We start from the raw sequence: 16,572 nt of genomic DNA, 5'->3' as shown, positions 1-16,572 counted from the left end.
CACACGAGCTAACTAGCAAACACAATCATCAATACAACGGTGTGAGAGAACTCACCTTGAGTGAGTATTAAGGATGGCTAAATATCAAATAATGCTACCAAGCTTGAGCAACTTCAAAACCTCACCTAAGAAGGACTAAAGGTTAGAAAGGAGAAGTAATGAAGCTATGAGTTGAGAAAAGAGTAATCACAGCAAGGTCTCTGAAACAGACCTGCTGTTCAAAACGGATTTACTCCAAAATCTAAAACAGAAACATAGCTTCAACTAAATTTTATAGGAAACTATGATTGCTCTGGATTCCACAACTATAAAGAACTCATTCTAACTCCAAAATATGAATTAAATATGAATTTTACAAAATGGTGTATCACTTCTGTCTCCAACAATACAGTCAAGTAATGTTGGCCAATTCTACCCAACTTGTGAGTAGAATTCGTCCAAAAGAAAATTAAGAGAAGTAAAGGACATACAAGTGAAAGTCTCAGAGTTGGAATTGAATGAAAAACATCTCTCAAACTCCAGATATAAAATTCACATTGTGGACAATCACAACACTAGCAAAAGCTGGTGACTGCCCACTGACCTGGAGTGTGGATCCATTCTAACCAATTTATAATTGGAAATAACACCCCATATTCTCCAGATCTTAAATTCATAATATAAGGAACATATAGAAACTTGGAATCACTCTGTATCCTTTTCCAAGACTTAGAAATGATGAAAACAAAATGACATATCAGAACAGACCCGGATCAGACCTAACAGCAAAGATGCCATCCTTTCACATAGATAAAGCCCTTATCAGTGAGGTTGGTCTTCTTAAGAAAGTTATCCAACTCAATTTGTGAACTTTTGGAACTGGTTTGGGGTCCGTTTGTGTTCTATAACTCCAGATATGATTTTTACAAAATGACTACAGATCTGATGGAAAACAGAATCGTAGCCACCCGTGATTCCTTTTTGGCTTATCCACCCTTCTCCTTTTGAAACACATTTTAAGATGTGTTCATCATCCCAATTCAGTCCCCATGATAATGGTAGTACTAAAAAGGGTTAGGGATCATTAGGATTTCATTTATCCACAAGGATGTAATAATAATCAACATGAAAATAAACATAAGCACATAAAATCATCATTCTCCCTTTTAGGGTTTCCATGATCTTTTGCCACATGTAATCCCCTAGATCCATCATCCACCATATATGGGGTGAAGATAGGATCTTGAGATGATGTATAAAATACAATTACAAATAAAATAAGAAGGAGAAGAGGTGAAGATGAAATCATAAAACTAGAACAAGGTTATGAATCAAGTTGTAAGAAAGGATAAGGAGGTTCATACCAATACAAATCAAGGCTGGAAATGAACAAGAATTAAGCTCCAAACAGCCCCTTGGCTGCTCTTGATCCCAAAGAGAGTGAGAGGGACGATTTTTGAGAGAGAGGGAGGGTTTAGAGTGTTTTCCTTGTGTGTGTTCCAAATGATTCAATTTACACATTAAGTACTATTAACTAGATGGACTTTGCAAATAGGCCCATAGCCCATGGACTTCAATAAAAGTAGTTTACAAGATGATCAAAAGAGTCCAATAACATAAGAAATCAGACATTGGTTAAATAAATTAACCCAAGGTTACAAGGATAATTAAATTAAAATAACCAAACGTACCGAGAAAACCCAGGGCGTTACAACAGAATAGTGAAGAACTATCATTTCAAGTGGAAGAGCTCGAATTAAATGAAGGGCACTCGGAAGGAGGAAACTTCAGTGGATCTGGTGGTCAAGCCAACCCACCGATAGTTAGAAAAAACAACCAAGACGGAGGGAATGATGGAATGATGGAATGGGATGCAAGTACAAGGACTTTTTGACTTGCAAACCATCGACCTTCACTGGAAAGGATGATCTGTCACACCCCAAAACCAAGAACAGCAGAAACGTTCTGGGGAAGAGGACGTCAAGTATAGTATCACAACACCATATAATAGTAAACAAGTAAACAACATCATCCATTGGATTAATAATATAATTTTAATAGAAGTGTGTTCTGTGGTTTATAAGACACCAAAATATGAATCAAAATAAAGATGAGTCTTGTATGCGCTCCATCTTCTCAAAATCTGGCATCGGTAACTGTCTACTGATGACCTGAGAATACGAGTTATCTTGAAAGAGATTATCAGCATTAAAGCTGGTGAGTTCATAAGTATTTAGTGTCATAATTTGTATGAAAACGTTTGAAACAGTGTTTGAAGTTCGAGTTTGTAAACGTTTGTAGTAAAAGTATGTGAATTTTTTTAAAGGTTTGTTACTCCTAGAAAATCCTATATTTTCTACTAAAAGTAGCCTTCTACCAAGGCACGACTGTTATGTATGTTTGTTCCTTGTAAAAGTGTATAATTTTCCTAAGTGTAACTATCATTATCAAAATATAGTTTGTACATTATTGTTTTAGTGAAGTGGTCACAAAATAAATGTAAAGGGTAAATTAATGTAGCACTATAGTGTTGTATTGTAATAACTACTGTTGTACTAACTACCTTAAACCAGATTTATATTAAGGTATTATGTGACTAATTGCACCATACTATCATGTAGCACCTGGTTCTTGGTACATATTGTTTTATTAATTCTTTAAAATGTTTTGCATTTTGGCCTTGGACTCGGCGAGTTGAAGGACCAACTCACCGAGTAAAAGGGGGATGAGATGCAGGGTTTAAGCAGTGGACTCGACGAGTAGGCCATGTCTGGACAAAAACCCTAACCCGAGGGTTTGCACCCTATTTAAACACCTTAACTCGGCCTCCTTTGTCCCATTTGCTCCCAGAAGACCCCCATAGCAAACCCAAGCCGTTATTGAAGCAATCTAAGGGATTTGGAGTGATTTTGGTGCTTTTGTGATCCAAGGAAGGAAGGAAAAGCTTGAAAGATCAAGAGGAGGCTAGAGGGATCCAATTTTGAGCATCATTTGCAGTCTATAGAAGGTATAAAGTCTATACCTTATTTTTTCTTTTGATAGATCCCATCTTGTGGAGTTTTAGGGCTTTTCTAAGCCATTTTGGTCACCAACCATGATTGCAAGCATGGTTAGGGGTTGATGTTTCAGATCTAGGTCCTTAGAGGGGTTACAAGGCAGAAAGGAGTGGCTTTTGCACTCAAAGAAGGCCCCATGCATTGTAAGAGCTTGTTTTAGGACCTTTTGAGCTCAAAGTCCCATGCAAGCACGTAAAGGTTGTAACTTTATGTGCTAGATCGATTGTAGAAGCATAGATCTATCTTTTGATGAAGGGTTGTACATCAGAAATCGAAGATTTAGTGAGAGGATGTGACCGACTCGACGAGTCCAAGGTTTCTGTCCCATATCAGTTGAGGGTTAAAAGGACCCAGTTGAGTGTGGAAAGGTTTTAAGGGGTCCCAGAAAGTGATCCAACGTTATGGACTAAGCCATTGTTCTGGAAATTCATGGGACTCGGCGAGTGCATGAGCAGACTCGGCGAGTCCAAGGCAATTTTCTTAAGGATGAAGATGAACTCGATGAGTTGTTCATATAACTTGGCGAGCAAAGGTCAGGGCCTGTGTACCAGTTGAAGTTGAACTCGACGAGTTGTTCATACAACTCGGCAAGTCAGATGAAGATTCAGTATCTCACACCCCCAAACCAAGGATGGCGGAAACGTCCGGGGGTTGAGGACTTCATGTATAGTATCACAACAACGTGTATAATAGTGCTCAAAGTAATTACAACCATCATAAATATAATTGAAAAAGTTACACCAATGTATATATTTACATATTTCAAATGAATTACATTATGATGACAAAATGAACTGTTTGACGATTTATCGTCTCATCCTCAAAACGTTGTTGATTTCCTATTTCACTGAATTCCTGAGAATACAAGTAGTTTTGAAAAAGTGTCAACACAAAGGTTGGTGAGTTCATGAGCTTTTGACATTAAGAGTTTGAAAATCGATCTTTGTAAAGAGATGTATGTTACCAAGAAAAATCCAATATGTTCCTTATAAAAGTTATGTGGTCCTAACTACCAGGACCGAAAATGAACAAGTATTTGTCATACTTAAAGATATAAAAGTGGTTTCAAATTGGCTTAAAACCCTTTCTGATTTGAGAAAACTCCCGTAATGAATGGTGTGTAGTCTTAAATACCAAGACTAAAAATATACAGCAATATCTGTAATTATTGATATAAAAAGTGATTTTAAATCGACATAAAACCGTTTTTGATATGAAGGTGTACAAGTATTTTTCCATACTTAAAGTAATTTCAGTGAGCTAAATCGACATAACTCACTAATTTAAAGTTAGAACCCGTAAATCTTATGATTTGTTAATACCACATGTGAGCTATCATAACCATACTTGACTTAGACGGCCTCGTAATTGCGACGTTCTTCAGGCGTCGCGAAATTGAAATGACACTTGTCACCACAGACCTGCCGGTCTAGCTGTTGCAAGCAGCTCAAGTGTGGGTTTGTCAAACCCAATATAGATCTGTACACAACTATCACGTTCTCCCTACAACAGACTCTGGTTACAATTTAAAGGACTTTTTGAATTGGTTACTTTGGAAGTAACCCGAAGTGAATGATTCACAAATTTATTCATTAACAGATTTACGTGAACTAAACTGAAAAATTTTGGTAAATAAGTTTGAGAAGTAAATGATACATAAAATATACCTATTATAGTTTATCGAAAACGTTTGTAATGTATAAGAACTCTTTTATGAAAATGCATTAGTGTTTTGAATCCATAAACTATGCTCATTATAGCTTATTATACGTGTTCTAAATGAATGAATAATCTTATCATGAATGACTAAGTTTTAGTTTATGATGATAAATTAACAAGGAAACACATTCAATATTTAGAACTTATTGTCATCAACTTTGCTCAACATAATACAAAGTGTTATGAAAGTTATTTGTTGTTAATTGAATTTAACCTTTCTGCGCTGTTTTAGAAAAGTCATAGTAAATCATACGAAGTCAAAAACTAAATCCGTAAATTCTGAGAGTTCCCAAAAAATTTCTAGTTTACTCATAATTTCTATCATGATTTTTAATGACCTCCAACTTGGGTGAAAAAGTCCATAATCACAGACTCGTCCGGATTGGTGTTTGAAATGATAGGCAGTTTTGTAAAAATTACCATAAATTGTAGAAAAATCGTATGGATATGTACAAGTAGTCATTTAAAGCTAAGAACTGTAACTACTTGCACCTAAAACAGTTTTGAAAACAAACATGTGTAAGTTGTCCAAAATAGTCTGTGAATGGAGTCCAACTTTTCTGATGAAAGCTCTTAGAAAATTTTAGTTATATTCTTGGTGTTTTAACTTGTATTCCCCCCCCCCCCCTAAAACTTGAGAAAACATGAAAATGTAGGGGTATGAACTCACCTTGAGTGATTTCAGAAGATGGATGATGGAGAAAAGAAGTGTTCAACTCAAGAACACTTTGGGAGATTGCTTGAAGATTCGAAGATCTAACACCAATAGGATGGAGTTTGTGTAAGATATCTATGATTTGAGTAGGAGGAAGTGAAATAATCATATGGAGGATGTTAAAAATTAGAAAAAGTAGAAGAAAAGCTTGGAGTATAGTCTTGAATCTCGAATTTTAGAGAGAGAAAATGAGAGAGAATGAAGTTTGTTCTTGATGGAAGAATGAGAGGAAATGAAAGAAATGTGAGGAGCGAGGAGAGTTTTCTAGCCTTTGACCAATTATGTGGTTGGAAAAAGGTGGGAAAGGTACAATGAAGTGATTAGATATGGGCTGATGGAGAATAGTGACATGGAGTGGGTATGGGAGTGGTTGCTTGTGTCATAGAATAAAGAAAAGTCAACACTCCACCTCTTGTACTTCACCCACTCTTCTTGGATAAGGTTTATCCCAAAAAAACGTGGATAATTAATAAATATGGGGCCTTATATGTTAAAATAAAGTTTTGGGTGAAAATCCCGCATTAAAACAATTAAAAACGAAGCTAAAATGAAGTCATAGTCGAAAACCGTGAAGCAATGCTCTTCCTGCGAGGCTTCTCATAAGGGGGCCGAAGGTTCGGTCCCTTCTGGTGCTGGGCGGAAGCGAAGTGAGGCGAAACAGCAAGAAGCGAAATGGTAGGCTCGGTCCGAAGCATCAGGAGCAAAATTGACCGAAATGAATAGTAACTTCGGGTTCGGGCTTGTGCGAGGTTCGGGCCCGAGAGCACCCTTCGGGTTCGGTTCAGCAGCCTTCGAGTTCGGTCCAAGAGGGTTCGGTCCCTAAGAGGACTTTCGGCCCTAAGAGCGGTTTCGGCTCCTTAAGAGGGGTTTCGGGTCCTTAAGCCTATTTTACTCGTTTTTACCCCATTTCAAGCCGTTTTTGACCTGGTTAAGGGTCGGGATGGCCCGAAAGACTATAAAAAGTTTAAGGAACTTATGAGAGAGATTTGGGAGAGATTTCACATACTTGGAGAGATTTCTCATACAAAGAGAGATTTGGGAGAGATTTCACACACTTGGAGAGATTTGGGAGAGATTTCACATACTTAGAGAGATTTGGGAGAGATTTCACATACTTAGAGAGATTTGGGAGAGATTTCACATACTTAGAGAGATTTGGGAGAGATTTAACATACGTGGAGAGATTTGGGAGAGATTTCACATACTTAGAGACATTTTGCAGAGAATTGACATACGTGGAGAGATTTGGGAGAGATTCTCGATAAAGAGAGATAGAGTGAGAACGATTGAGAGGGGTTTCATGTGTGGCATTTGTGAGTGTCCGGCTACGCGATGCGAGGTCCGTAAACCCCGTTAAGCCTTGTTTAAGGATCTTACACACTCCCGATGAGTATGCCACATTGTTTTATCAGTTTGAATCGTCGCTTACCATAGTTTTAGGTTAAGGAGATCTAGATGTACGTACTTTTCGATTTATGATCTCTTATAAGAATAGCGAGTTGTTTAGAAATTACATAACGTAAACTCTAGTACCCACGGGCAAATTGAGTCGAACGGTTTGACTTGTTGACTTCAATTGACTTTGACTTGAACGGAAATTGATGGTTATCACACAGTCGATGTTCAATTAGAAGGAAAACTCGTCAAGTTATCGCCTAACTATACGAGTAGAGACTGGTATAAGAACAAATGGAAGGATAGGGACTCGGTGAGTTTGCGAGCCAACTCGACGAGTCAGGTCAACTGGAAGTTGAGTTTGACTTTGATTTGGTCAGGGGTAAAATGGTCATTTTACCCTAAGAACAGTTACCATTGTATGACTAAGTGCTTTGTGGGAATTATAGCCAAAGGATTTCCGGAGCAACAGCGGCAGTAGTTAGAGGATTCTTGCACAGATCAACAGCTACTACGAGGTGACTTACCTTCCAGTAGCGTGAGTTTACATCCATAATGTCGGCCCACCAGTAGGAGTTGTATGTTAGATGATTGTCTTTGTGATATCATCTAGGTTTGCTACCACCTGATATGTTATATGTTGGCATGATATGTTATATGTGATAGTAGTAGAGTTCGGTTGTTAGGACCGAAGGGTAGGTCAGACACCCCAGATATGTCTGACAATATGTGATGATATGTTTATATGCTGGCATGATATCTTATATGTGATAGTGGTAGTAGGAGGGGAATAGCCCCCAAGTTCGGTTGTTAGGGACGAAGGGTAGTTCGAACATCCCAGATATGTTTGATAGTATGTTTATGTTATGATACATGTGATAGTAGCAGTAAGGGGTGGAATAGTCCCCGAGGGTCGGCTTTTAGGACCGACGGGTAGGTCAGCACCCCAGTATGGCTTAATATGGGTAGGTCAGCACCCCAGAATGGCTTGACATGGATAGGTCAACACCCGAGAATGGCTTGACACGAGTAGGTCGGCACCCCAGAATGGTCGTACGGGTAGGTCGGCACCCCAGAATGGTTGTACCAGGTAGGTCGGGCACCCTAGAATTGTCGGGCAGTATGAATGCTATGTGATTGTATGGTATGTGGTACGATGGGGGAACTCACTAAGTTTCGTGCTTACAATTTATAGTTTTGGTTTCAGGTACCTCTTCAGCGAAGGGGAAGGAGCTGGCGTGGTAGCAGCACATCATACACACACTCTTTGTTTTCCGCACTATGAGTTATTCTGGGATTTGTACTCTGACATTATTATGTTTTTACGATTCGGTTTTCAGATACGAGACGTGTTTTTATTAAAATATATGATCGGATGATATTTTGTTACAAATGTTTTGACAATCACTTAATCAAAAATGAAATTTTTTGGACGTGAAAATTGGGTCGTTACAAGTTGGTATCAGAGCCCTGGTTTTAGGGATTCAGACACACCTTCGGGTGTGTCTGGACTCAAACCAAGGGATTAAAAGATTTTTTACAAGGGAAATGACTTTTTAAAAGCTAAGATAAAAGAGTTTTAAGAAGAAACAAGTGTGTGATGTGCGCAACCAGCCGAGCTCAAGTAAGTATTCCCCATAGTACCCGTACCAGTTATCTTATGTTATCAGTTTCAATAGAACAACATGCTAGAATAGGACTAAGGATCTAGGAATGATGCCTTATGTGCCTGCTTTATGTGCTTCAGCTTATGAGAATTACATGCTAGTATTGAGTAGACAGTAGTAGGATAGCCTGTTTACGTTATGCCTGGTAGTATGAGCTCAGCATTATATGCTAGTTCAGCTTCTCATTATGAGGACAGATTTGCTTGAATAGTTTTCCTACGTCTGAATGTCGCTTGCTTTGTGCTTTATGGGAATCTAAGTGATGGGAATTAGCCATTAGGTGAATACGTCACGTCACGTGTGATCAGAGTTGAATAATCTCAGAGTGCTGGATTTGGCCCTATTGCGCAAATCTTGTCTGAGTGTAACCGTTGTAGGGACGATTCTGTTACTCGAAGGATTATCTGAGCCTCTTCACATGTGATGGTATTCAGGTAATGGCTAAATGGCATTACAAGGGGGCCTTCGGCAGCTGAGGACCGGTTTGGGGTGGAGTTAGAGATTTTCCCTAAGGTAAGCCTAGAATGAGAATAGCAGAGAATCAGCAGTGATAAAAGGGACTTGGTGGAGTCAAGGCAGTCCTTGAGGAAGGTACGGATAGATGTGGAAGGTAGTATGGGCCCATACTATTGAAAGCAGAAGATCCATACCTAATTTGAGGAAGGCTCAGACAAGACCATGGAACTTGTAGTGGATGTGATCCCTCGAGATGTATCGGTATCGCTAACGGTTGGTATTATGTCTTGCAGAATGGTGGTACTACGACAGAGGCCAATAGTTGGCAGTTCAGGAGAGGGATCGGGTTTGGGATCAGGTTCCGACCCAGTAGATGAGAGGCTACACGAGTTCATCGCATCAGAGATCACCAGAGGCATCCTTGAGTCGACCCCCATCATCTTCGGGTCGATCAAGGAAGGGATAGTCGAGTTGATGAAGGATCGCCTCAGGGCGTTCAGGAGTGATATGGCATCTGGCCAGTCAGGATCATGCACACTGTACTTTATGGACTTCAGGGGCAGTGGTGCACCAGATTTTCATGGGGCGAAGGACCCCATTGCTGCTAGACGATGGATTGCGGACATTGAGTCCGTCCAGCTGACAAACTTTTGCCCCGAGGGGTTGAAGGTACGATTTGCAGCAGGGTGTTTGAGGGACTGGGCTAGGGATTGGTGGGAGTTGGTTGGTGACTCTCTGGGAGCCTCGGTTGTTGAGGCTATGGCATGGTTAGATTTTGTGACCTGGTTCCGAGTAGAGTTTGCGCCAGCTGTAGAGCTTCAGCATCTGGCCAGGGAGTTTTTGGACATGAGATAGACTACGGAGACTGTGGCGGAGATCACCACCAAGTTCCTGGAGAGGGCATTGTTGGTGCCCCAGTATGCGGGAGATGAGGATATGAGGAGGACCCGCTACCACGACATGCTACGGGCCGACATTCGGGAGCATGTTAGTTTTTCAGCGTGCCGTACCCTGGATTCCATGATTGCCAGGGCAAGCGAGAGGGAGATTGATCTGGAGAATGTTAGGAAAAGAAAGAGAGAGGAGGGTCAGACGACCGAGGCTTCGGGGAAGAAGCCCAATGGATCATACGGTAGGCCGAAAGGCCAGTCAGGACCAGGCCGCTGCAGGAAATGCAGCAGGCCACATGAGGGGGCATGTGGATTGGGATCGCTGGGCTGCTACAAGTGCGGTAAGACGGGGAATTTCAGCAAGGATTGTACTGCCCCTGCACCGGGTATTCAGACGTCTAAGTTTCTATGTTTCCATTGCAACCAGAGGAGCCACAAGAAGGCCAACTGCCCCCAGTTGACAGCAGCATCAGCGCCAGTGAAGGCGTCAACTCCAGCAACCATGCGGATCACTGATGGCCGGCATGGCAAGGCAGAGGCTCCAGTGGTGAGGAGACGGGCATTCCATTTGACTACCGAGGAGGCACGCGCTGCACCCCATGTGGTAACGGGTATGATTTCTTATCTTTATGTTTTATGATGCGCTGCTATGATTTTGATATGATGTGACAACCCAAAGTTTATTCCGTTACATTACCCCGTTACTGTTAACGGAATATTCCATTTTATAAAAGTTCCGTTAATTCGAGGTCGTAAAATAAATAAATGTTTTATTTACTTATATTACATGTCGTTAACGTCGTGATAAGATAAATAAAAACACGTGTTAAACATTTCCATTTAATTGGAAAAAGTTAGTTTTTATTATCACGACCACTAAATTGGGTGCGACCAAAAAGCCCGTTAAACGACAGTATCGGGTAGAATATCACTGAGATCCAAATCCCACCTATATATAAGTGGGAGTAAACTCCATTTGAGCCTTTTCCACCCTCTCTCTCTCTATACTCTCTCTCTAGACTCGTTTTTGACCCGAGTCCGCAACCAAACGCTTCCAAATCGTAAGTCCACTTACCCTAGCTTGTTCTAAACATTATAAATCGTGATCATAGCTTAAAATTCGACCATTTAAGCTGTTGAAAAGGAGTTCACGGCCTAAGATCTTCCTTAGGCCGTAAACACCTTAATTGAGGCCAAGAAGACCCAAACTTGTCCCTAAAAGCTTGGAAATAAATTGAGGAATTAGCCTAGGAGTGTTTGCTCATTTAAAAAAATTATTTTAGGGCATAAAAGAGAGTTTACGGCCCAAGCACATGCTTAGGCCGTAAACACCTCTAAATCATGTTAAAATGCCCCAAACACACTCCTAAAACACCCTTGGACTTAATACATAAATTAGGGGCTTATCATTTCGGGTTTAGATCATCCAAACACAATGAAATGAAGGGGTAAAAGGATTTTACGGCCCAGGCATGTACCAAGGCCGTAAACACCCCCAAACATGCCCAAATGATAGTTTTAATTCCCCCAAATGGCCTCACACTTAATTATAAATTTCTAGGAGGATATTAGGGGCTTGAAACTTCAATAAAATCAACGAATGATAGTTCACGGCCAGGAACTCCCTTAGGAGTGGTTCATAGGCCGTAAACTCCATAATAATGCCCTTAAATACCCTAAACTCATTCATACTATATAGTTTTGGACCTAGAATAATTCCATGAACAAGTTAGAAGCCTTAAAACACACTAGAACCCCTCACCATGAGTTTATGGCAGTAAACTCATGTTGATAAGTCCTTGGGCCGTAAACTAAGCTTTGGTAGTTTACTCTCGGAGAGTAAACTCCATTCCTAAGCCATACACACCTTTAGACGCTACTCGGGACACCCCAAACACTAAACCAAAAGGTTTTCCACTCCTTAGAGTGCGTATACTTGTTTAATTGGTATATAATATACTAATTGTATGTGAACATATGTTATCATATGTTAAATAGGTCATTGAGTGTGTTCGAGTCTTTACTTGACACCGAGCACCCAACCGGCACCTACGTCGGACCTACTTACACCAGGTGAGTTCATACCCCTGAATGAACCTTTTTAATGTTTTTACATGTTTTATAGGGGGGAATACAAGTTAAACATTCCAGTTATCCTATCAATCACATGTGATTGATAACCCACATGCATTAGAATTTACCACACTGTAGACTGTTTTACCGAGTAGGATACTATAAATGGTTTTCTAAAATGTTTTCATTCGTTCAAAACTCTTACTTATATTGTTTTATCAAAGTTTTATTTAAAAATTGTTTATAAATGTTTCCTAAAGGATTTCTCAAGGTTTTCAAACTTATTTTACCAAAGAATACTATGTTGCAATTTTCTTAAGTATAAAGGTTTTTCCCAAGTTTTCATCAAGGCTTTCTTTCATGTTATACCTTCACTTGCTTGATACCGTTGTTTTACTTCTACTTAGTTTAAACTCCTACCTGATACGCTTATACCTTGTGATGCGCTTCATCTTCACTTATACTTGATCTCGTTTCCGTTTCACTTATGCCTATTAACGATTCCACTTCGGGGTACACTCATACTTGATAACGCTTATACTTCACGATTCGATTATCCCAAACTGTTTGTTTACACTTTACGATTTGGATATTCCACACTATTCGCTCACACTTTATGATTCATTTATTCCACACTGTACGTTATACATCGGTTATTCTACACTGTACGTTATACATTGGTTATTCCACACAATTTGTTCACACTTTATGATTCAATTGTTCCACACTATTCATTCACACTTGTTACACACTCAGATGTAGTTAGATGTATGGTTGTGCTTGTATAGGTGCATATAAATAATGATTGAAGGACTTAGGAAGGTTTGTCCGCCCTATTTCCTTTTCTTCGTTGAGATGTGGTCTGGTGGGATCGGATGGCCGTCCGAAGGTCGTTTTATTCATTAGTTGTATGTTATGTACACGAGCATATACATATAGGTTTACTCTAGTCAGTTCACTTATGAGTCTATACCTCTAGTTCAACACTTATATTGGAAACATACTACCCACTATTTGGGATGCATCTTCAGGACACGGCCTTCTCCGTAGTCTAGTTGGTAACCAGAATCTCCAGTAGGGAGAGCGGACATTGTGTGTATAGATCTATACGGGATTGACACCCTCGCACCCTGACTGCTAGCTACAGTCCATAGCCTACCAAGCCAAGGGGTGACAAATGTCATATTTTATAGATGCTTGTAGGGCGTCAGGTACTCTAGTGTCGGTTAGTATGGTTACGAGTATCCCAGGTTTCCTTATAATTCATGGCCTTAAGGTAACGATATTTCACCGGCAATTTACACTGTATGCTGGTAACTCATTTTCAGAGTCACACTGTTTTGACCATGCAAGATGTATCTTTCATTTGATACTGTCTGTGGTCTGTAATCTTTGTTTTGACCTTGCAACATATATCTTTCATTTGATACTGTCTGCGGTCTGTATTCACTGTTTTAGACCTTACCAGTTGTACCTTTCATTTGGTACCTTCTGGAGTCTGTGTCTCCATTTGTTAGACGGAACCAGTCGTGTTGTTCGTTCGATACTCTCCTGGAGTCTATGATTCCTTTGCCTTAGTCAGCAGTCCTCACTGCTGAGGCATATGTTATTTCCCTGACTTCTCTTGCTTTCTTAATAATCAAATTCAGTATTTTGATAATGATAGCGATTAAGGGAAAACTACTTTTTACCACATAACTCCGTCCAGTCTTGGTAGAAGGCTGCTTTTATTAAAGAAAATATAGGATTTTCTGGAAAGAACTCTAATACACTGTAAACTCTTAAACTACTACATTATAAAGTTATTTGAATAAAATGTCACTAATTACTTATGAACTCACCAGCATTTGTAAAAATGCTGATATTCGCTTTTCAAATAACTTGTATTCTCAGGTTAGCATTAGACAGGTACATTCCCCGAAGCTGTTGATGAAGATAGCTTAGTACCATGCTGTACTTACTTATATTTACTTGTATTACCTTGATGTACTGTTATGTAAACCATGTAAAACTATTACTATTAATTCAATGTTTTGTTGTACTTGATTTACTATAATGCATGTATTGTGATACTTGACATGACGTCATCCACCCCAGAACGTTTCCGCCGTTCCGGTTTTGGGGTGTGACAGATTGGTATCAGAGCATTGTTTATAGTGAGCTAAGTATATCAATTCATAAAAGATATACAGCCTATAAATACAAAAGGAATAAAACACTCTGACCAAGAATTATACTTTAAAATATAACCATATTTTACCAAAGTATAAGAACATCCAGAATCTAAACACTCGAACACAAGTATCACAAGAAGAACAAGAATAAAAGTCTTCGGATGTTGAGCCCTACAGTCAAACCTGGGCAGTTATGTAGTCGTAAGCTGGAATAAATGTAACCTGATCAATTACATTTATTCGAGATGCGATGAACGTGTGCTTGGGAGTGATAGTGGTGTTGCAACAGGTCTGAAACTTACCAATTAGGAATGCTAGAGCCAAACATAAAGTCAAAATACTATAGGAGTATTTTGGAACACTAAAAGACTCACATTAATCCTAGAATCATAATCAAAAGATAAGACACGAACAAGAATTAAAATACCATAGGGGTATTTTAGGATCCATAACTTACCTTGTGTGAAGAACTAAAAAGATCCTTATTGATATACCTACAACTACAGAGATTATACTCCCAAGTTTATATATAATAAGGATCCCGTAGGCTAAGAATGTGTGGTTTTGCCCTATTTCCTTTTCCTCGTTGGGATGTGGATCTAGAGTAGTATCACATATTCGAAGGCCTATCGGATCTAAGCTATATATGATTTGTATACCCTGTGTAATCGTAGCAGGACTCAATATGGATCACACAGTGAAATGTTAATAATCTCTTAGGATTCTTTAGACATTTCCCATTCTCGCACGAACCGTGTAGAAAACCCTATCCACTTCAGTACTCGGCAGAAGAGTTGATTTCGACCCCGAAGAAGTTCATTTGGAAGATTTCCAGCTCGGAAATAAATGAAGTGGGTCTGGACTATTGAATTCACTAAGTGTCTATATCTTTTAGGGACATTGGTGAGAAATTCGCCTAAACTTCCGAGATTTCCATTCATCTATCATGAAGTGATGACACCCATAGTTGAATTCGGAAGTAAGACGGAGTAGAAATTCAATATGTCCATACGAGAAGAGATCCCTAGGTAACTACCCGAAGGAAACCAATGTCGGTCCCAGTCAGGGATACGAGGTAGACAGAGGGAACCAATACATGGAACCCGAGAAGTGTCTTACCCTCGTGTTCGTCACGCTAATAAACCCATAAAATAATACAATTTAGTGAGTTAGTGGTTACACTACTCACGCTATGTGTTAGGTAAATCGTCGTTTCCCGTTGCCAATTACATGATTAGAGCGGATCCCCGCACCTCTGTTGAGGTTGTTTAGCCATAAGTCTTCATGAGCCTCTCTTTCCGCGGTGTTCATTCCGAACAGTTCTCAAATCTCTCCAGGACGGAGAGTGAAACATTCCCAGTATAAAGGTAACGTAGTAGGAATGACTCGCATTTTATGGCCTTTTTACGATACTCACACTCTTACCTTGTACACCAGGACTACATCATAGGGATGTAGGTCGATACTCAGACAACCAGTACTCGAGGCATGGGAAAAATATATGCCTAATACAGTTAGGATAGATATTTCCAGGGTTAGCCATCGTCTCTCATTTTCATGCGTTCCTTTCCATGTAGGAAAACCATGCCTCCGAAGAAGCATAACCAGTCCACTAGCAAGAAGCCTACTCTCTTATTCGATGAAGCTACGTTCCAAGCTGCAGTCTCAGCAGCCGTAGCAGCTGTCATGGATCACCTGAATGCTAAGAACGCCAATGTTAGCAAGGTGCCTATCGGGATTTCCAATCCTAGCAATGGACAACAGCAACCAACACCTTAATACCCAGCCATCCAAGAACCTCACTCAAATCCACTAAAGAGAAAGATCAAGATCGAGGAGGGAAGTACCTCGGCTCAAGGACTTTCCGAACGGCAACGAGCTGAGATGGTCAAATATCCCTGCCAACTCTTCCATCCCTACTTCAAGAAGACCATACCTAGGAAACCTTCCCCACTGCAGCAAGTGTAGCTACCATCATCATGGTATATGTCGGGAACTCTATTGTGCTAGGTTCCACATGTTGGGGCATACTGCTCGTATCTGCAGAACCCCTGTTGAGTTCATTACATCAACCACCAATTTGGCGGCCAATCCAGTTTTCCGTCTATGTGGTGAGATTGGACACTTCAAAAGGGACTGCCCAACTGAAGGAAAAGACCAGGACACAGGAGGAGTCTAACTCTACTACTTAGGGAGAAGCATCAAGGAACCTGGTAGATTTTTTGGTACATCTTATGATCTCAGATAACTAAACTGAAAACATTAAAGGATTAATTCAAATGTAAATATTTTCCCAGTAAGGCGAAAGTCACAGCACTGTTATAAAATTTAAAATTCATCAGGTAAAACTATAATGGCTAAACATATACGTTACAGCCATGTAAAGTTAAGATGGATTGACCTAGAGTGAGTGAATGCCGCCTCATTTCATGTTCCTCGTTTGGTTGT

The sequence above is a fragment of the Lactuca serriola genome, chromosome 4, assembly GCF_051521515.1.
Source record: "Lactuca serriola cultivar US96UC23 chromosome 4, Lser_US96UC23_V15, whole genome shotgun sequence".
In the NCBI taxonomy this organism is placed as follows: Eukaryota; Viridiplantae; Streptophyta; class Magnoliopsida; order Asterales; family Asteraceae; genus Lactuca; species Lactuca serriola.
Note: the sequence above shows the minus strand (reverse complement) of the source record.